Genomic DNA, 24,086 nt, shown 5'->3' on the forward strand with positions numbered 1-24,086 from the left:
TTTGCCTGCACCTTCTTTGTTCGATATTCGTTCAGGCAGTTACCTCATTTTGCCCGAGGACATTTATGCATATTGGGAGCGGACGCAGTCACCAGTTCCCGAGCCAGAACCATCACCTGGTCTGTATGAGGAGTCTATTTATCAGTGGGAGCCACAGGAGCTCGCTAACCAGTGGAAGCCTCAGGACCCCCCTCAGTACCTAGGAGAGGGATACTTTGATCCATGGAATAGACCAACTTAGGCCAAAAGCCTAAGCTTGGGGTAGTACATATTTCTCACCGACATTACATTCATGTTCACACTCTCATTCCAATTGTCGGTTGATGTGGCTTGAACTACGTCGGTATTTCCCCAAAGAGGAAGGGATGATGCAGCACATCAACGGTAGGTATTTCCCTCAGTGGTGAGACCAAGGTTATCGAACCAGTAGGAGAACCACGCAACACTACATGAACAACACCTGCACACAAATAACAAATACTCGCAAACCGACACATTAAAGGGGTTGTCAATCCCTTTCGGGCAACGGCGCCAGAAATTGGCAAGTAGACGGGAGAAAGTTGTAATAGACTGAATAAATAGATCACAAATAAAATAAACTACAGCAAAGTATTTTTGGATTAATAGATCTGAAAATAAAAGCAAATAAAAATAGGTTGCGAAGGTAAATATAATAAAGAAGAGACCCGAGGGCCGTAGATTTCACTACTGGCTTCTCTCGGAAAATAGCAAACGGTGGGTAAACAAATTACTGTTGGGCAATTGATAAAACTTCAAATAATCATGACGATATCCAGGCAATAATCATTATATAGACATGACGTCCAAGATTAGTAGACCGACCCCTGCCTGCATCTACTACTATTACTCCACACATCGACCGCTATCCAGCATGCATCTAGTGTATTAAGTTCATGGAAAAACGGAGTAATGCAATAAGAACGATGACATGATGTAGACAAGATCTATTTATGTAGAAATAGACCCCATCTTGTTATCCTTAATAGCAACGATACATACGTGTTGGTTCCCCTTCTATCACTGGAATCAAGCACCGTAAGATCGAACCCATCACAAAGCACCTCTTCCCATTGCAAGATAAATAGATCAAGTTGGCCAAACAAAACCCAAATATCGGAGAAGAAATACGAGGCTATAAGCAATCATGCATATAAGAGGTCAAAGAAGACTCAAATAACTTTCATGGATAAAAACATAGATCTGATCATAAACTCAAAGTTCATCAGATCCCAAGAAACACATCGCAAAAAAGAGTTACATCATATGGATCTCCAAGAGACCATTGTATTGAGAATCAAAAGAGAGAGAGAGGAAGCCATCTAGCTACTAACTACGGACCCGGAGGTCTACAATGAACTACTCACGCATCATCGGAGAGACACCAATGGGCATGATGAACCGCTCCGTGATGGTGTTTAGATTGGATCTGGTGTTTTTGGAACTTGCGGCGGATGGAATTGATTTTCAACGACCCCCCTAGGGTTTCTGGAATATTGTGGTATTTATAGAGCAAAGAGGCGGTGCGGGAGGCCACCGAGGTGGGCACAACCCACCAGGGCGTGCCTGGGTGTCTTGTGCTCACCTCGGACTCCCTCTTCGGTACTTCTTTGGCCCACTGGATGTCTTCTGGTCCAAAAAAATCCACAAAAAGTTTCGCTGTGTCTGGACTCCGTTTGGTATTGATTTCCTGCGATGTAAAAAACATGCAGAAAACAGCAACTGGCACTGGGCACTATGTCAATAGGTTAGTACCAAATAATGATATAAAATGATTGTAAAACATCCAAGAATGACAATATAACAGCATGGAACAATCAAAAATTATTGATACATTGGAGACGTATCAGCATCCCCAAGCTTAATTCCTACTCGTCCTCGAGTAGGTAAATGATAAAAACAGAATTTTTGATGTGGAATGCTGCCTCACATGTTCATCACATATTCTTTTCTTTGTAGCATGGACATTTGGACTTTTATATGGTTCAAAACAATAGTCTAGTTTTGACATGAGGACTTTAATACTCAAGCATATCAACAAGCAACCATGTCTCTCAAAATATCAACACTAAAGCAAGTTATCCCTAGCCCATTATGCTCAATCATTGATCCATTCATGAAACACACTCGCATATTAGCTACACCCAGTGCTCAAGTACGATCATAATGCCCCCTAGTTGGTGATTTATAAGAGAAAAGATGGAGACTCAAGTAAAAATAAAAATTGCATAAAGTAAAAGAAAGGCCCTTCGCAAAAGGGAAGTAGGGATTTGTAGAGGTGCCAAAGCTCAAAGCAAAAAAGATAGATAAAAACATTTTGGGAGGCATGCTTTTTCCTGTCAACGAAAACGATCGAGTAGTTCCCAATACTTTCCATGCTAGATATATCATAGGCGGTTCCCAAACAGAAAATAAAGTTTATTCCTTTTTCCACCCTACTTTCACTTTCCATGGCTAACCGTATCCACGGGTGCCTTCCATACCAACACTTTCCAAGGAATTTATTATTTGACAACATAAAGTAAATTTAGTTTTCATTTCGGGACTGGGCATCCCTAATACCTTTGTCGTACTCTCGTGCAATGACAAGTGAATAAACACTCATTGTGAGAATAACACATCTAGCATGGAAATATATTAGCCACCCCCTACTGTTTCATGAGCGGTACGAGCACACAAAAGAGAAGTTTATTTTGAAAATTTGAGATGGCACATGCAAATTTGCTTAGAACGGCACGGGAATACCGCATATAGGTAGGTATAGTGGACTCATATGGCAAAACTGGTTTAAAGGATTTTGGATGCACAAGTAGTGATCATACTTAGTGCAAAATGAAGGCTAACAAAAGATTGAGAAGCGACCAACCAAGAAACAAAGAATCTCATAAGCGAGCATTGAACATGATTAACACCGAATAATGCACCACAAGTAGGATGTAATTTCATTGCATAACTACTGACTTTCATGCTTGCATAGGGAATCACAAACCTTAACACCAATATTCTTACTAAAGCATAATTACTCATCAACATGACTCACATATCACATCATCATATCTCAAAACTATTACAAAGAATCAAGTTTATTTTGTCCAATGATCTTCATGAAAGTTTTTATTATATCCTCCTTGGATATCTATCACATTGGGACTAGTTTCATATGTTGCTTTTTTAATATGCTCAAACAAATATAAGTGAAGAACATGAGCGTCACAATTCTTTCTCTCAAAATAATCTAAGTGAAGCAAGAGAGAGTTTCTTAAAAAAGATTACTAACTCTCAAATAAATCTAAGTGAAGCATGAGAGCATTTCTTCAAAAATACTAGAGCACACCGTGCTAAAAAATATATAAGTGAAGCACTAGAGCAATTCCATAGCTCATAAAGATTTAAGTAAAGCATAAAGAGCAATTCTAACAAGTCATAACATAATTTTGGCTCTCTCGAATAGGTGTGTCCAGCAAGGATTCAAGACTTAAAATAAAAAGCAAAACAAGCAAAGACTCATATCATACAAGACGCTCCAAGCAAAACTCATAATATGTGACGAATAAAAATATAGTTTCGAGTAAAATACCGATGGTCGTTAGAAGAAAGAGGGGATGCCACTCGGGCATCCCCAAGCTTAGTTGCGCTTCTCTTTGGATAATAGCTTGGGATGCCACGGGCATCCCCAAGCTTAGGCTCTTCTTACTCCTTATTCTTTCATCCATCGTAATATCACCCAAAACTTGAAAACTTCAATAACACAAAACTCAACAAAACCTTCGCAAGATCCGTTAGTATAAGAAAGCAAATCGCTACTATAAGTACAGTTGCAAACCCATTCATATTTTATTTTTGCATTATATCTACTGTATTCCAACTTTTCTATGGCAAAAACTCTTCAAAGAAAACCATATAATCATCAAAACAAGCACACAAAGCAAAGAAAACAGAATCTGTCAAAAGCAGAACAGTCTAGCAATCAGGGAACTTCGAATACTTCTGTAACTCCAAAACTTCTGAAAACTTAGGACAACGTGGGAAATTTGTATATCAATCTTGTGTAAAACATTCAGAGCAAAATCACGTTTCTGTGATTTATTAAAATTATTTTTCTGGGGCAAAAGTTTCTGTTTTTCAACAAGATCAAATCAACTATCACCCAACATGATCCCAAAGGCTTTGCTTGGCACAAACACTAATTTAAACCACAAAAACACTTCTAACCAGAGGCATAAATGGGTATTTTATTGAAAACAACAAGAAAAGCAAAAAGCAAAAACATACAAGTTGGGTTGCCTCCCAACAAGCGCTATCGTTTTACGCCCCTAGCTAGGCATAAAGCAAGGATCTAAGTATTGTCATCTTTGTTTCTAGATCCATATGATGCCCTCATGATTGATTCATATGGTGGCCTAATTCTTGTTCTAGGGAAGTGTTCCATACCCTTCCTTAGTGGGAATTGAAATTTAATATTGTCTTCTTTCATACCAATCTCGGCACCAATAGTGCGTAAAAATGGTCTACCAAGAATAATTGGACAAGACGGATTGCAATCAATATCAAGAACAATAAAATCTATGGGAACATAATTCCTATTTGCAAGAATAATCACATCATTAATTCTTCCCATTGGTTTAATAGTAGAATCCGCCAAGTGCAAATTCAAATAACATTCTTCAATATCGGTAAGACCAATCATATCACATAAAGATTTTGAAATTGTAGAAACACTAGCACCCAAGTCACATAAAGCAAAACACTCATAATTTTTAATCTTGACTTTGATAGTAGGTTCCCATTCATCATGTAATTTTCTAGGAATTGAAACTTCTAATTCCAACTTTTCTTCCAAAGCTTTCATCATAGCATCAACAATATGTTTAGTAAAAGCTTTATTTTGTTCATAAGCATGGGGTGAATTTACCATGGATTGCAACAAAGAAATACACTCAATCAAAGAGCAACTATCATAATTAAAGTCTTTGTAATCCAAAAGAGTGGGCACATCACTAGTTAAAGTTTTGACCTCTTCAAACCCACTTTTATCAATTTTCTCAACAAGATTTTCACCCTCCGAATTATCGGGACGCCTTCTAACTAAAGTTGACTCTTCTCCAGTCCCCTTTTCATCAATCTTAATTTTACTAAACAAAGAAGCAATAGGAGAAAGACCAATCATTTTAAGATCTCCATCACTTTTATGAAAGCAATCACTAGAAAACGCTTTTTCCAAAAATTCTCTTCTAGCTCTAAGCATAGCGGTTCTTTTCTTACTTTCATCCATAGAAACATAAAGAGCTTTAATTGATTCCTGAACCTTAGGAATAAAAAAATTCATCTTGATATTTTCTACATCATGAGAAATTCTATCAATACTTCTAGACAAATCATCAATCTTATTCATCTTTTCTTCTATCGTAGCATTGAAAACCTTTTGAGTATTGATAAATTCTTTAATATTATTCTAAAGATCAGAGGTGTTCCTATTATTATTATAAGAAGGATTACCATAGGAATTACCAAAATTATTAGATGAATTACTAGGAAAAGGCCTAGGATTAAAATTACCTCCATAAGCATTGTTATTGAAATTGTTTCGCGAAATAAAATTCACATCTATGGCATCACTATTTTGCTCAATCAAAGTAGACAAGGGCACATCATTAAAATCAATAGGAGCACTTTTATTAGCAACCAATTTCTAAGAGAATCAACTTTTTCACTCAAAGAAGAATTTTTGTCAACCGAATTAACTTATTTACTAGTAGGAGCTCTTTCGGTATACCATTGTGAATAATTTGCCATAATATTGTCTAGCAATTTACTAGCTTCACCCAAAGTAATTTCCATAAAAGTACCACCCGCGGCGGAATCTAAAAGATTTCTAGAAACAAAATTCAACCCCGCATAAAAAATTTGTATGATCCTCCAAAGATTTAACCCATGAGTTGGGCAATTACTTAGCATAAATTTCATCCTTTCCCAAGATTGTGCAACATGCTCATGTTAAAGTTGCTTGAAATTCATGATCTGGGTTCTAAGGGAAATAATTTTTGTGGGCGGAAAATATTTAGTAATGAAAGCATCCTTGCACTTATCCCAAGAATTGATACTATTGCGATGCAAAGAAGTAAACCAAATTTTTGCACGATCTCGCAAAGAAAACGGAAATAATTTCAACTTCACAACATCATTGTCCACATCTTTTTCTTTTGTGTATCGCATAATTCCACGAATGTGTTAAGATGGGACGCGGCATCCTCGTTAGGAGTACCGGAAAAATGATCTTTCATAACAAGATTCAGCAAAGTGGTATTAATATCACAAGACTTCGCACTAGTGGCGGGAGGAGCAGTCGGAGTGCTAATAAAATCATTGTTGTTGGTATTGGAGAAATCACACAACTTGGTCTTTTCTTGAGTCATTGTGACTACGCAACAAGATTGCACTCAAAAACAGATCTGATGAAAAAACAGCAAACGAAAAAGAGGGCGAATAAAATGGCAAATTTTTATGAAGTGTGGGATAGGAAACGAGAGGCAAATAGAAAATAATGTAAATTGTAAGGAGATGATATTTGTGATTAGGAACCTGGTAGAAGTTGATGATGTCTCCTCGGCAACGGCGCTAGAAATTCCTTTTGATGTGGCTTGAACTACGTCGGTATTTCCCCAAAGAGGAAGGGATGATGCAGCACATCAACGGTAGGTATTTCCCTCACTGATGAGACCAAGGTTATCGAACCAGTAGGAGAACCACGCAACACTACATGAACAACACCTGCACACAAATAACAAATACTCGCAAACCGACACATTGAAGGGGTTGTCAATCCCTTTCGGGCAACGGCACCAGAAATTGGCAAGTAGACGGGAGAAAGTTGTAATAGACTGAATAAATAGATCACAAATAAAATAAACTACAACAAAGTATTTTTGGATTTTTGGATAAATAGATCTGAAAATAAAAGCAAATAAAAATAGGTTGCGAAGGTAAATATAATAAAGAAGAGACCCGAGGGCCATAGATTTCACTAGTGGCTTCTCTCGGAAAAATAGCAAACGGTGGGTAAACGAATTACTGTTGGGCAATTGATAAAACTTCAAATAATCATGACGATATCCAGGCAATAATCATTATATAGACATCACGTCCAAGATTAGTAGACCAACTCCTGCCTGCATCTACTACTATTACTCCACACATCGATCGCTATCCAGCATGCATCTAGTGTATTAAGTTCATGGAAAAACGGAGTAATGCAATAAGAACGATGACATGATGTAGACAAGATCTATTTATGTAGAAATAGACTCCATCTTGTTATCCTTAATATCAATGATACATACGTGTCGGTTCCCCTTCTATCACTGGGATCAAGCACCGTAAGATCGAACCCATCACAAAGCACCTCTTCCCATTGCAAGATAAATAGATCAAGTTGGCCAAACAAAACCCAAATATCAGAGAAGAAATACGAGGCTATAAGCAATCATGCATATAAGAGATCAAAGAAGACTCAAATAACTTTCATGGATAAAAACATAGATCTGATCATAAACTCAAAGTTCATCGGATCCCAACAAATACACCGCCAAAAAGAGTTACATCATATGGATCTCCTAGAGACCATTGTATTGAGAATCAAAAGAGAGAGAGGAAGCCACCTAGCTACTAACTATGGACCCGTAGGTCTACAATGAACTACTCACGCATCATCAAAGAGGCACCAATGGGGATGATGAACCCCTCCTTGATGGTGTCTAGATTGGATCTGGTGTTTCTGGAACTTGCGGTGGCTATAATTGATTTTCGTCGACTCCCCTAGGTTTTCTGGAATATTGGGGTATTTATAGAGCAAAGAGGCGGTGCGGGAGGCCACCGAGGTGGGCACAACCCACCAGGGCACGCTTGGGCCTCCAGGCGTGCCTTGGTGTCTTGTGCTCACCTCAGGCTCCCTCTTCGGTACTTCTTTGGCCCACTAGATGTCTTCTGGTCCAAAAAAAATCCACAAAACATTTGCTGCGTTTGGACTCCGTTTGGTATTGATTTCCACAAAAAAAACATGCAGAAAACAACAACTGGCACTGGGCACTATGTCAATCGGTTAGTACCAAAAAATGACATAAAATGATTATAAAATGATTGTAAAACATCCAGGAATGATAATATAACAGCATGGAACAATAAAAAATTATAGATACATTGGACACGTATCATTGGTGTTCATACTTTTTCATTGTATTATCCATGTTAGTTTATTTCTTTTTCTCGCTTTCTTCTTGTGTGTTTGAAAAACTTTGAGAAAATCAAAAAATATTAGTTGTAGTTTCTTTTTAGTTTTCCTTTCCATGTTTATTTAGTTGTAGTATTAAAGAAAAACCAATAAGATTTCTCTTTCTTCTTTTGCTTGTTGGGAGCTTCCCCGTGTAAATAGTTTTTCTCGTTCTTGTTTTACTTTCTTCAAAAAAAAACAAAAAATTCAAAAATATTTCAGTGTGTTTCTTTGAAATTCCTTTTTACTTTCTATGGGTCGAGAGGATAAGACCACGATGAAAATGATGACTGGCTCTCATATGCATTATTGTTGATCTAACGAAGAGCCATATTACCTTGTCTTCTCCTTTGCATAAATGTTTGCAGATTCCAGCTTAGTCCAATGCACGTGCACTATTATTATCCACACTGTTCGGTCATGCAAGTGAAAGGCAATAATGATGATATATGGCGAAATGATTGAAATGAGGAAAAACTTGTATGAACTCGACCTATCTTGTTTTTGTAAATATGATTAGTTCATCGTTTTTGATTCAGCCCATTATGAATGAAACATGTTTGCAATGACAATTAGAGATTATAGTTACTCATGCCATGCTTAATTAGCTAGGAGTTCATAATGGTTTACCTTGCGTGCCAACATATTTTTTAAAATGGTTGTGATGTAGTATGATAGGATGGTATCCTCTTTTGAATGATTCGAGTGGATTGACTTGGCACATGTTCACGCATGTAGTTGAAACAAAATCAACATAGCCTCCACGATATTTATGTTCATGGTGATTTATATCCTACTCATGCTTGCATTCAATGTTGGTTAATTTCAATGCATGTTTATGACCATTATCGCTCTCTAGATGGTCGCTCCTCAATCTTTTGCTAGCCTTCACTTGTACTAAGCAGGAATACTACTTGTGCATCCACTTCCATGAACCCAAAGTTGTTCCATATGAGTCCACCATACCTACCTATATGCGGTATTTACCTGTCGTTCCAAGTAAATTTGCATGTGCCAAACTCTAAACCTTCAAATAATAATCTGTTTTGTATGCCCGAATCACTCATGTAGCGAATGGGGGCTGTCAGTATCTTCCATGCTAGGTGGGTTATTCTCACGATGGGTGTTGATTCACTTGTCATTCATGAAAAAGTGGCTGGTAATCGGGATGACCAGTTCCTTGCTCAAATCAAAACAAAATATAATTTCAAACAAAACTCCCCCTGGACTGTTGTTGGTATGGACGGTACCCGTTGTTTCGGACTAGCCGTGGAGTGTGCTTGTTGGTGGAGGGGGAGTAAGAACTTTACCATTATGTTCGGGAACCGCCTATAATGTATTTAGCATGGAAGATACCGAGATCTCTTGGTTGTTATGTTGACAATGAAAGCATATCGCTCAAAATATTATTCATCTCTGTTTCAAAAAGCTCGAGCTCTGGCACATATGCAAATCCGTTCTTCCCTCTGCGAAGGGCCTATCTATTTACTTTTATTGCTGAGTCATCATCCTCTTATAAAAAGCACCAGTTAGAGAGCACCACTGTCATTTATATGCGTTGTTATTAATTGATATTGAGTATGACTATGACTGGATCTCTTTTACCATGAATTACAATGTTTAGTCAGTCCTTGATCTTCAGGGGTGGTTTGCATTTATGTTTTGCGGTCTCAGAAAGGGCTAGCGAGATACCATTTTGTTATATCATATCATGATTGTTTTGGAAAAGTGTTGTCATCCGAGATTTATTCTTATTGCTCGCTAGTTGATTATGCCATTGATATGAGTAAATGTGAGACCTAAATGTTATTATGAACATGGTTAGTTTATAATCTTTGCTGAAAACCTGAATGCTGGCTATACATATTTGCAACAAAAGATCAAACGGAGTTTGTAAAAGTTTTTCTTTATCACTTTCAGTTTCTCAATTGAATTGCTTGAGGACAAGCAATGGGTTAAGCTTGGGGGAGTTGATACGTCTCCATTGTATCTACTTTTCCAAACTCTTTTGCCCTTGTTTTGGACTCTAATTTGCATGATTTGAATGGAACTAACCCAGGCTGACGTTGTTTTCAGCAGAATTGCCTTGGTGTTATTTTTGTGCAGAAATAAAAGTTCTCGGAATGACCAAGAAATTTATGGAGAATATTTTTGTAATAAATAAAAAATATTGGTGAAAGAATCAACCAGAGGGGACCCACCAGCTGTCCACAAGCATGGGGGACGCGCCCCCCTCCCTAGGGCGCGCCCCCTGCCTTGTGGGTCCCCTGGACCTCCAGCGACCTCAACTCCAACTCCATATATTCACGTTCGGGGAGAAAAAAATTAGAGAGAAGGACTCATCGCGTTTTACGATACGGAGCCGCCGCCGCCTCCCGTTCTTCCTCGGGAGGGCTGATCCGGAGTCTGTTTTGGGCTCCGGAGAGGGGAATCCGTCGCCATCATCATCGCCAACCTTCCTCCATCGCCAATTCCATGATGCTCACCGCCGGGAGTGAGTAATTCCTTCGTAGGCTCGCTGGTCGGTGATGGGTTGGATGAGATTTATCATGTAATCGAGTTAGTTTTGTTAGGGTTTGATCCCTAGTATCCACTATGTTCTGAGATTGATGTTGCTATGACTTTGCTATGCTCAATGCTTGTCACTAGGGCCCGAGTGCCATGAATTCATATCTGAGCCCTTTATGTTTCCATGAATATATGTGTGTTCTTGATCCGATCTTGCAAGTTGTAGACACCTATTACGAGTTATGATCCGCATACCCCAAGGTCACAATAATTGAGATTCTTTCCGGTGATTACCCTAGTTTGAGGAGTTCATGTATTCACTAAGTGCTAATGCTTTGTTTCGAGGCCTTAATATCCCTTAGTTTCCATTAGGACCCCGCTGCCATGGGAGGGTAGGACAAAAGATGTCATGCAAGTTCTTTTCCATAAGCACGTATGACTATATTCGGAATACATGCCTACATTATATTGATGAATTGGAGCTAGTTCTACGTCACCCTAGGTTATAATTGTTGCATGATGAATGTCATCCGAAATAATTATCCATCACTGATCCATTGCCTACGAGCTTTTCACATATTGATCTTTGCTACACTTTTCTGTTGCCACTCTTACAATTGCTACAAAACCGCTACTGTTACTTTTGCCACCGTTGCCGTTACTTCCGTACTACTTCTCTACTAAATACTTTGCTGCAGATAGTAAGTCTTTCAGGTGTGGTTGAATTGACAACTCAGCTGCTAATACTTGAGAATATTCTTTGGCTCTCCTTGTGTCGAATCAATAAATTTGGGTTGAATACTCTACCCTTGAAAACTGTTGCGATCCCCTATACTTGTGGGCTATCACCCCACACTAGAAGTGTAAGTCGACCCTCTAAAACGACGTGTCAGAGGAGGCCATGACGTATTGTCACCTGCTCCCAGGAAACATAGCTTGGATTTTCACCCATAATTTAGGATCCTCGTGTGGGGAAAGGGAAAGAAACTCCACGACAACACCTCGAAGGAGGGAAGCGAATGCCCAAAGCATCAGTCGTCACGAGTACTAACTAAATATGAGGATGAGGCTTTTTCTTGAGCTCCTCATCTCATGCCGGGAGGATCTGGAGCACCCAAACCACCAAAGATGAGCCTGTTGTGTAGGACATCTTCATGGGCAGCCACAAAACTCAAATATTATTTAGATATGCCCATTTCCCAAACTTACGGTCAATCGAAAGTATTTATTTGAGTTTAGGTTCTCGTTGCGGAAGCACATGATCTCTTGGAGCTAATACCTTCTTTCAAATGATTTGCTCTATTATCCATATTACAATGCAATGTTAGTTGTTTGTGTGGAGCAATGTCCTAGCATGGTGTCTCGATCAACACTCGCTCAAGTTCCACTAGTGAAGCACAATCATGAATGAATAGGTTGGATGGACTAGAAAGGAAATATTTTGCCAAAGATAATAGGTCTCTCATTTTACCCACCTGTTTCTCTTCAAAAAAAAATGAAAAAATCAATTATATGCAATACTAATCGTGTAAAAATCAAGAAATGTTGTCAACTCCATGAAAGCCATGTGTGGAACTAATTTCCATGACTATGACTAATATTTTCTACTTTTTATGAAAAAATAAGAGTTGCCAAAATATCACAATCAAATGTTCATAGCATTGTAGCAAACCATGATTGGCACTTTTATTAGAAATTGATTTGTGCATCGTGATCATCTGAGAAGCAACTTTTCATTCATTTTAGTCTGAAAACAAGGATAATTCCAACCCTCCTCGTTTTAAAGGGCAAAACCCCGAAACTTGTTCAATGAACCCCAAATGCCATTCTCAACCTGTGTGAAAATTTGGCATGGACTTCATAAATTTATATGTGGACTCACCTCAAATGATCAAAGTGGGTTGAAATTGTTTAAATCATCAAATCCTAATTAAAATATAGTGTTTAATAAAATGCATGGATTCCAAATATGTCATTCTCGTGCATGTTAAAAACATAACTCATTGTTTAGGGATAAACCATAGTAAACATTATTATTTAACATCGGAAATATTGGAATGAATATATATCAAATATTCCTTCTCATTTAAAATGATTGTGTTAGTTTAGTTTACCTTTCATCACCTCAAATGGCATGACATGTAGTGTTCTTGATTGTGCATTGCAATGTATCTGTATGTATGTGGTATTCTCTTTGCCTATGATTTCTTCTTCTTGATAGACCTGGATTTTAACATTGAGTACAACACTACTTCCAATGACTAGGACTAGTACCAGGCTACTAAGCCATCGAGCAAGCAACTCACCTTAATCATGTTGAATCATGTACTTCTCCCCCATGTGACAGTGTCTTGGACTAGGGGTACTCACCACGTCGTCTCCCGACCAGTGAATCGGGGCGAGGAGTCGAGGACCCCCATGGCGGTTCACTAATGGGCCACTTCGGGCAGCCCATGACATATACGAGGAAGATTCCATAAGACTTGGTGATCAAGACAAGGACTCCTCTCCACCGTCGTATCCGACTAGGACTGTTGTTATCCTAGGCCTCTGGTATATTATATAAGCCGAGGCCAGACTAGTCGATAGATAATTATGTCATACATCATAGAAGAAGAACCATCATCCTACTCACCTATGGTTTAGTTCATCTGATCTCGTGGTAGATCGACTCTGTAACCATCATATACACTTCAATATAATCAAGCATGACGTAGGGTTTTACCTCTTCGAGAGGGCCTGAACATAGGTAAACATCGTATCCTTCATGTCCTGTTCCCCATTGATTCAAGATCCACAGCTCGGGACCCCCTATCCGAGATCCACCAGATATATAACCGACAATGGTGCTTTCATTGAGAGTTCCGATGTGAGATCGACGAAGGATCAATGACTCGCCTGCAAATCAATTATGACATCGGCATCTTCATCACCGGCTCGACTAGTCACCTTGGCTTGAATGAGGACTGTGCTCCACCTCAGATCATCATGTTCGAACAAGGGCCTTCATCAACGTCAACACCGATCTCTATCAATGGAGGAATCATCCATGGAGCTTGGGGGCTCAACGTCACATTGCCCTCGAGCGACCGTGTTGTTTTTATGGACAACAAACTTGTACTCGCTGTCACTGCCTCCGCGAGCGTCGTTTTGAAGATTGCTTCGATGGAATTGTGCGGAATTTAGTCTACAACAACCCTGTAAAATTTCATCGCGTTTCGATGGAGGAATCTCTGGCGATCTCCGATATACCGGAGCCCTGTTGAATCTGGACGAGAATCTGGACGAGTTTAGGGCGAGGAGTCCAGTGTCCGGCTCGTACATTATTTGGAAGATCCAACCGTTGATCGGCTGCAGAATTCGTATATCTACCACCCCTCAAAATTGCAGCGCGATCCGGCCATTCAAACATTGAGAAACTTCCAATGACTGGATCAATTTTCGGATCTATTTTCTGTGCAAATATGAATTCGACCCGAGTTCATATTTCTTCATGAATGGGATATTGGACAACCTTTTTGGAGGAATTTCTTTCTAGGGTATTGTGTGTTATTCTTAAACACATGCCCATAAATTTTGAGCCTTTGCCGAGGTAATCTTCACCATCACGCCAGTTTCGAACCAACTCGACCACGTGGCTCCACGACTGCCGACCTGTACAAGACAGGTCGTCGCTTCATTGAGCCAGGGTCACCCTCATCAGATCATCATCTTGGCGAGCCGACCAACAGTTCGGCATCACGGAGGCTAAATTATCACCAACATCGCCGCCCCACGGATTGCACGGGTAGGGCGCGCCCGCATCGCCGCTCGGTCAATTCATCAAGCCAGCATTGACCGCGTCACAAGTTACGATCTGCGTCGGCATGGCCACGCCATGGCTTCTTCAAGCTGATGTCCAACACGCCGACCTGCTTCGACACCTTGGCTGGCATGGCGGCTACAACATCACCTTACCGGCCTGCTCCGTCACCTCGGCTGGACTGGGGGCTTCGCCATCTCTTCACCAACCTACTCCGGAGACTTCGGCGTCACTTGTCGACCAGCTTCCTCACGTTAGCTGGACGGGGACTTCGCCTCACCGCATCGATCGTGCTGCCGTGCTGCATCACCACTTCGTCAAGCCGAGCTCCTCGCTTGGCCACCTCGGGCTTGGGGGCTTTGACCTCGGCCAGACTGAGGACTACGTCTTTGTCCCGCCACAAGGCCCGGACCTCTTCATCAACACCGAGTACACTAACCAGCTAAGTCACTTTCTTGCTCAAATTTCCTCAATTCTTAAATTTTTGTTTGGTTCGACCAAGCATTATATTTATGTTAAAATTATTTTATTAAAAGCATTGTTTGTTAAAAACACTTCTTTTCCTAGGTTAACTGGGCACTCTTAAAATTTATATGAGTCATTTTATAATAAGTGTTTTCCTCTAAGTCGTTGCAATGTCTTTTTCTACCACTCCTTTATCGACTCGAGTGTGTGGCCAATAGCCGTATAGCCTGGTTTCTCTCAAGCCACTGAGTTTAGTTCACTGAACTGACCTAACAAGAAGCACCCCTCCTTCAGGATATGGAGGTTGAAGCCGAAGGCTTTGAAGTTTAGAGATCGGATATGTCATGTTAAAGCACGAGAGGGAAAAATTATGTTAAGACCAATTTTCGTATTGGCACCAAAAACTTGATTTAGTTTGGATATCAAATATTTACATAAGCTATTTGTATGTTTTTCTTTCAGGAAACGGGACATCCTCGTGACCAAGGTGCCCTGCATAATAATTCAGCTCGGGAGATCTTTTTCGACCCGCAGCTCGGCATCTTTCCTGCCGACCTACACCTCGGCGTTGGCAAAACACACATGACATCTGGACTAGCTCCTGAGGAGATTCGATCCTCAGGTTGGTCGGCCGCACCCAACCTAAGTCTCGGGGGATAGTGTGTGTCTCCAGCATAACTCCCGCAGTACAACATTGGATCCTTTAAAGCGTCGGTAATATCAACACGGGGGGGGGTGCGACTAGAGCTGAACCGACCAAAAGCCAAGGTACTCCTAGGAGTCCTTAGTAAAACGTTCTCGGATATTGCTTTATACGCATTAGTTTTGAATTGTGTCTTCGGTCAATAGTTGGGTTGCTCGGCTCCTATGATTGCCTCATACATATTCCGCTTTGTTCGGCTAGGTGCGCAAAGGGAGAACCAATGTGATTGTGCTTCCAGCTTGAATGGTTAAGCGCCTCAGTGGAGAAAGCCGAAAACTGACTGTAACAATGGGCGTAAACTGGTCAGCAATCCGATGACTGTGTCAAACCATAGATCGATAGAGGTTACCCCGTGTTAAACAACGGGCCTTTCATAAAATTGGCCGAAGTGTTAATGGCTTGACCTCGGCTGACGCCGAATACTAACTGGGGGCTAGTAACTGGCCTCCCAACTTTACGCTCCTATTGTCGGTGTCAAAACCGGTGGATCTCGGGTCGGGGGTCCCGAGTTGTGGGTCTAGGATCAATGGGGAACAAGGGACGATGAACACGGTGTTTACCCAGGTTCGGGCCCTCTCGAAGAGGTAAAACCCTAAGTCCTGCTTGATCATATTTGATGTGTATGATATGGTTACAGAGTTAATCTACCATGAGATCAGGCGAGCTAAACCCTCGGTTGATGGGGTGAAGGATGTTGCTCTAGCCCTAAAGACTAAAACCCTCTGGTTTATATAGACACCAGGAGGGTTAGGGTTACATGCAATCGGTTACAGCGAAGGAAAGATCATGCTAATCTTGACTTAGAGGCACACCACAACTTCAAAGATCTTCTGTCCGGTCACAAGTCCACGCCCTAGTTCGGCTTCACAGTAGCCCATCAGTCCGGCCCACAAGCAATGGGCCGACGACCCGAGGACCCCTTAAGCAAGGACTCCCTCACCTATGACTAAGTGAAAGTTATAAAACCTGCATATCTGATTGCCCCGTTTCCGCTAACGCAACCGCCTCCAGGCATAGAGACATCGGCTAAGGGTTATCTTGTCACTGCGAAAACACCTTGTGTAGCATCTACAAAGGGGTAGATGCCGACGATGGGCCACTTTCAAAATGATAAACGGTCGCAACGGAGTCAAAACGAACATATATCATTAGTGTTTGTATTCAGTATACAAGCTCTGGATTTCGTAATCATCGTTATAAAGCCATAAATATGCATCAAATTTGACTTAAGATTTTGGCCAAGCTATCTAGTTTACCTGACTCTTGTGCTTACCCCCTATGATCCCGATAGTTTGCCTCGAGGGTAAAGGGAGCACCTCTGTGATTGTTACTTCTGGGTCATCTGGGTGAGTACGTGCTACCTCTTGAGCATGCGTTGGTTTTCCCTTGAAGAGGAAAGGGTGATGCAGCAAAGTAGCGTAAGTATTTCCCTCAGTTTTTGAGAACCAAGGTATCAATCCAGTAGGAGGCCACACGCAAGTCCCTCATACCTACACAAACAAATAAGAACCTTGCAACCAATGCGATAAAGGGGTTGTCAATCCCTTCACGGCCACTTGCAAAAGGGAGATCTGATAGAGATGATAAGGTAATATTTTTGGTATTTTTATGATAAAGATTGAAAGTAAAGATTGCAAAATAAACGGCGACAGAAATAGCTAGTTGACGGGAGATTAATATGATGGAAAATAGACCCGGGGGCCATAGGTTTCACTAGTGGCTTCTCTCAAGATAGCATAAGTATTATGGTGGGTGAACAAATTACTATCGAGCAATTGATAGAATAGTGCATAGTTATGAGAATATCTAGGCATGATCATGTATATAGGCATCACGTCCACGACAAGTAGACCGAAACAATTCGGCATCTACTACTATTACTCCACACATTGACCGCTATCCAGCATGCATCTAGAGTATTCAGTTCGTAAGAACAGAGTAACGCATTAGGCAAGATGACATGATGTAGAGTGATAAACTCAAGCAATATGATATAAACCCCATATTTTTATCCTCGATGGCAACAATACAATACGTGTCGTTTCCCCTTCTGTCACTAGGATTGAGCACCGCATGATTGAACCCAAAGCTAAGCACTTCTCCCATTGCAAGAAAGATCAATCTAGTAGGCCAACCAAACTGATAATTCGAAGAGACTTGCAAAGATAACCAATCATACATAAAAGAATCCAGAGGAGATTCAAATATTGTTCATAGATAATCTTGATCATAAACCCACAATTCCTTGGATCTCAACAAACACACCGCAAAAGAGTTACATCAAATAGATCTCCAAGAAGATCGAGGAGAACTTTGTATTGAGATAAAAGAGAGAGAAGAAGCCATCTAGCTAATAACTATGGACCCGAAGGTCTGTGGTAAACTACTCACACATCATCGGAGAGGCAATGGTGTTGATGTAGAAGCCCTCCGTGATCGATGCCCCCTCCGGCGGAGCGCCGGAAAAGGCCCCAACATGGGATCTCAGGGGTACAGAAGGTTGCGGCGGTGGAAATAGGGTTTCATGGTGCTCCTGGATGTTTTCGGGGTATATGGATATATATAGGAGGAAGAAGTAGGTCGGCGGAGCTACGAGGGGCCCACGAGGGTGGGGGCACGCCCAGGGGGGCAGGCGCGCCTCCCTACCTCGTGGCCTTCTCGTTAGTTTCTTGACATCCACTCCAAGTCGTCTGGATCATGTTTGTTCCAAAAATAACTCTCCCGAAGGTTTCATTCCGTTTGGACTCCGTTTGATATTCCTTTTCTACGAAGCACTGAAATAGGCAAAAAACAGCAATTTGCACTCGGCCTTCGGTTAATAGGTTAGTCCCAAAAATAATATAAAAGTGCTTAGTAAATCCCATTAAACATCCAAAACAGATAATATAATAGCATGGAACAATTAAAAATTATAGATACGTTGGAGACGTATCAGTACCTTGGACTGGGTGAAGCCAAAAGCTAGCCATCTTAAGAATATAATTGGTCGGCAACGACGGAAATGAAAATTTAGGTTCACTAAAGACCACAAAGTTAGGGAACTTTTCCCAAACTAAATCCTCAATATTTTCCTCCCGCATTGATCGGAGTTAAGGTTTGACGATCATGGTCAACATGATAACCTGGGAAAAGGAACTTATAAAGGAACTATTTTCCCAGAAGATGTTTCTTACGTTAAAAAGTAATATAACATGTCTCTGCGCGTAACTTTGTTTATAAAACCGTATGGCCGGATTGCCTTGTTTGCCGTAAGTCTTTGCTCTCATAAAGGCTTTATAAAGTTGGACAAACACTCCCTGGCTACTGGCCGAGGAGCTTGAAGCCAATGGTCAGTCAACAAAGTTTTGTACAATGCGGATCCGAGCATTAATGATGTAAAGTACTTGGAACATAAAATCATAAATTGAGAGTAAAGTCAATTTATTGCAACCCATCTTTTAAAGAGTCAAGGGCACAATCTTGCTGAGACAACCGAGCAGCTGACATAATGCTCTCATTATTCCCTATTGGCAGTGATTTCCTATCTATTAAGCCCCCTGGGGCCGACCTTGGCTTGCTCGGCTTTCGCTAGCTCTAGCTCCTTTAAGAGATCTTTATTCTCTTTCTGAGAAGTCTGTGTTAGACACAACAAAATTTTCTGTCAAACGGACATCGATCCTTAATTCGGCCACCCGTGCCCACATTAAGGCACGAGGGCTATTGGGCTCCGTGCTTCTCACTTAAAAGCCATTAACGGGTTGCATCGAGCCCTTAATCTGGTGTTGCCACCCGACCAGTGGCTCAGAGGCTACTGCATTGACGATTCAATGTAGAAAATTTACAAAGTGCAAAATAGTTTCCGAGGAGATTACGATCCTAAAGTTGGTCGGCCACACCCTACCTGAGTATTAAGGACTATGCACACCGCGTTTCCATTCTTACGTATGCTGCCGAGCTAGGAATTGATCCTTAGGTCGATTTCGCGAATCGACCTGAGTCTCAGGGGCTACTGGGATCAGCGATTTTATGTTTTCCTTCAGGTGCATCTCGGATTTTAGGCCGACACACACCTTGAGGGCTAGTGGGTATACATCTCGGCAGAGAATAAATTGCACCAATCAAGAAAAAATATATCCGTAAAAAATAAGCCCACGGTCGAGGTGGTGCACCACCTCGGAAGCAGTCCTACATAAAGCTTGGATAATTATGTTAATATGTAAATAAGGCAAAGATGGGAGGCCATGTTAAATACAATGGTGTTTTAGTTCCACTTGAGTCGACCATGAGTGTATTTTCACAAAATACAATGTTGAATACAATGGTGTTTCTGTTGGGGAACGTTGCATGGAAAACAAAAAATTTCTACCCTCACGCAAGATCTATCCATGGAGATACATAGCAACGAGAGGGGATGTGTGTCTACGTACCCTCGTAGACCGTAAGCGAAAGCGTTTATTAACGCGGTTGATGTAGTCGAACTTCTTCGCGATCCAACCGATCAAGTACCGAACGTACGACACCTCCGCGTTCAGCACACGTTCAGCTCGGTGACGTCCTCGCCTTCTTGATCCAGCAAGACAGGTGAAGTAGTAGATGAGTTACGGCAGCACGACAGCGTGGTGACGGTGATGGTGATGCTATCTCCGCAGGGCTTCGCCTAAGCACTACGAAAATATGACTAAGGGACGAAACTGTGGAGAGGGGCGCCGCACACAGCTAAGAGATTGTCGTGGTTATGTGTGGCGCCCCCTCCCACATATATATATAGGTGAGGGAAGAGGGGAGGTAGCTAGGCCAAGTGGGGCCGAATCCCACTTGGGCTCCTGCCCCTAGCCGCACCCCCCTTTCCATGTTTGTGTACGGGAGGAAGGCAGGGGGAGGTGGCGCCCCCCCTTTCCTTTCTCTCATGAGAAGGGAAAGGCGGGAGGGGCCAACCCTCCTTCTTTCCTTCCCCTAGGGCCGGCAGCCAGGGAGAGGACGCGCCAGCCCCCTTGTGAGTTGGTGTGTCCCTCCCCTTGGCCCATTAGGCCCATAGACCTCCCGGGGGTGTCCGGAACCCCTTCCGGCAATCCGATGACTACCTGGTGCACTCTGAAACTCTTCCGGTGTCCAAATAGTATTGTCCTATATATCAATATTTACCTCCGGACCATTCCGGAGCTCCTCTTCATGTCTGTGATCTCATCTGGCACTCCGAACAACATTCGGTCACCAAATCATTTAACTCATATAACACTATATCGTCAATGAACGTTAAGCGTGCGGACCCTACGGGTTCGAGAACTATGTAGACATGACCGAGACACCTCTCCTGTAAATAACCAATAGCGGAACCTGGATGCCCATATTGGTTCCTACATATTCTACGAAGATCTTTATCGGTCGAACCATAATGACAACATACGTAATTCCCTTTGTCTGTCGGTATGTTACTTGCCCGAGATTCGATCGTTGGTATCTCCATACCTAGTTCAATCTCGTTACCAGCAAGTCTCTTTGCTCATTCTATAATACATCATCTCGTAACTAACTCCTTAGTCATTTTGCTTGCAAGCTTAGTGTGATGTGTATTACCGAGAGGGCCCAGAGATACCTCTCCGATACTCGGAGTGACAAATTCCAATCTCGATCCATGCCAACTCAACAGAGACCTTCGAAGATACTTGTAGAGCATCTTTATGATCACCCAGTTACGTTCTGATGTTTGATAGCACACAAGGTATTCCCCCGATATCTGGGAGTTGCATGATCTCATGGTCGAAGGAACATGTATTTGATATTCAAGAAAGCAGTAACAATAAACTGAACGATCATATGCTAAGCTAAAGGATGGGTCTTGTCCATCACATCATTCTCCTAATGATGTGATCCCGTTATCAAGTGACAACACATGTCTATGGTTAGGAAACCTTAACCATCTTTGATTAACAAGCTAGTCTAGTAGAGGCTCACTAGGGACACGGTATTTGTTTATGTATCCACGCATGTATTTAAGTTTCCAATCAGTACATATCTAGCATGAAAATAAACCTTTATCATGAATAAGGAAATATAAAATAACAACTTTATTATTGCCTCTAGGGCATATTTCCTTCAGTCTCCCACTTGCACTAGAGTCAATAATCTAGATTACATTGTAATGAATCTAACACCCATGGAGTCTTGGTGCTGATCATGTTTTGCTCGCGAAAGAGGCTTAGTCAGTGGGTCTGCTACATTTAGATCCGTATGTATTTTGCAAATCTCTATGTCTCCATCCTTGACCTTTTCATGAATGGAGTTGAAGCGTCTCTTGATGTGTTTGGTTCTCTTGTGAAACCTGGATTCCTTTGTTAAGGCAATTGCTCCAGTGTTGTCACAAAAGATTTTCATTGGACACGATGCACTGGGTATTACACCCAGATCGGATATGAACTCCTTCATCCAGACTCCTTCATGTGCTGCTTCCGAAGCAGCTATGTACTCCACTTCACAGGTAGATCTTGCCACGACACTCTGCTTGGAACTGCACCAACTGACAGCTCCACCATTCAATATAAATACATATCCGTTTTGTGACTTAGAGTCATCTGGATCAGTGTCGAAGCTAGCATCGACATAACCATTTACGATGAGCTCTTTGTCACCTCCATAAACGAAAAACATATCCTTGGTCCTTTTCAGGTACTTCAGGATGTTCTTGTCCGTTGTCCAGTGATCCACTCCTGGATTACTTTGGTACCTCACTGCCAAACTTATGGCAAGGCACACATCAGGTCTGCACACAGCATAGCATACATGATAGAACCTATGCCTGGACATAGGGAATGACTTTCATTTTCTCTCCATCTTATGCACTGGTCGGGCTTTGAGTCTGACTCAATTTCACACCTTGTAACACAGGCAAGAACCCTTTCTTTGACTGGTCCATTTTGAACTTCTTCAAAACTTTATCAAGGTATGTGCTTTGTGAAAGGCCTATCAAGTGTCTCGATTTATCCCTATAGATCTTGATGCCCAATATATAAGCAGCTTCACTGAGGTATTTAATTGAAAAATTCTTATTCAAGTATCCTTTTATGCTATCCAGAAATTCTATATCATTTCCAATCCATAATATGTCATCTACATATAATATCAGAAATGCTACAGAGCTCCCACTCACTTTCTTGTAAGTACATGCTTCACCATAAGTCTGTATAAAACCATATGATTTGATCACCTCGTCAAAGTGTATATTCCAACTCCGAGATACTTGCACGAGTCCATAGATGGATCACTGGAGCTTGCACACTTGTGTTAGCACCTTTAGGATCGACAAAACCTTCCGGTTGCATCATATACAACTCTTCTTTAAGAAATCCATTAAGGAATGCGGTTTTGACGTCCATTTGCCAGTTTTCGTAATTATAAAATGCGGCAATTGCTAACATGATTCGGACAGACTTAAGCATCGCTACGGGTGAGAAAGTCTCATCGTAGTCAACTCCTTGAACTTGTAGAAAACCTTTTGCGACAAGTCGAGCTTTGTAGACAGTAACATTACCATCAGCGCCAGTCTTCTTCTTGAAGATCCATTTATTTTCAATGGCTTGCCAATCATCGGGCTAGTCCACCAAAGTCCACACTTTGTTCTCATACATGGATCCTATCTCAGATTTCATGGCCTCAAGCCATTTATCGGAATCTTGGCTCATCATAGCTTCTTCATAGTACGTAGGTTCGCCATGGTCTAATAACATAACTTCCAGAACAGGATTATCGTACCACTCTGGTGTGGAGCATGTTCTGGACGACCTACGAGGTCCAGTAGTAACTTGATCTGAAGTTTCATGATCATCATCATTAGCTTCCTCTCTAATTGGTGTAGGCATCACGGGAACGGTTTCTCTGGTGTGCTACTTTCCAATTCAAGAGAAGGTGCAATTACCTCATCAAGTTCTACTTTCCTCTCTCTCACTTCTTTCGAGAGAAACTCCTTCTCTAGAAACGATCCATTCTTAGCAACAAAGATCTTGCCTTCAGATCTATGGTAGAAGGTGTACCCAATTGTTTCCTTAGGGTGTCCTATGAAGACACACTTCTCCGATTTGTGTTCGAGCTTATCAGCCTATAGCCTTTTGACATAAGTGTCGCATCCCCAAACTTTAAGAAATGACAGCTTAGGTTTCTTGCCAAACCATAGTTCATACGGCGTCGTCTCAATGGATTTAGACGGTGCCCTATTTAACGTGAATACGGCTATCTCTAATGCATAACCCCGAAACGATTGTGATAAATTGGTAAGAGACATCATAGATCGCACCATATCTAATAAAGTACGGTTACGACATTCGGACACACCATTACGTTGTGGTGTTCCAGGTGGC

The sequence above is a fragment of the Aegilops tauschii genome, chromosome 4 (genome assembly GCF_002575655.3).
Source record: "Aegilops tauschii subsp. strangulata cultivar AL8/78 chromosome 4, Aet v6.0, whole genome shotgun sequence".
Taxonomy (NCBI): Eukaryota; Viridiplantae; Streptophyta; class Magnoliopsida; order Poales; family Poaceae; genus Aegilops; species Aegilops tauschii.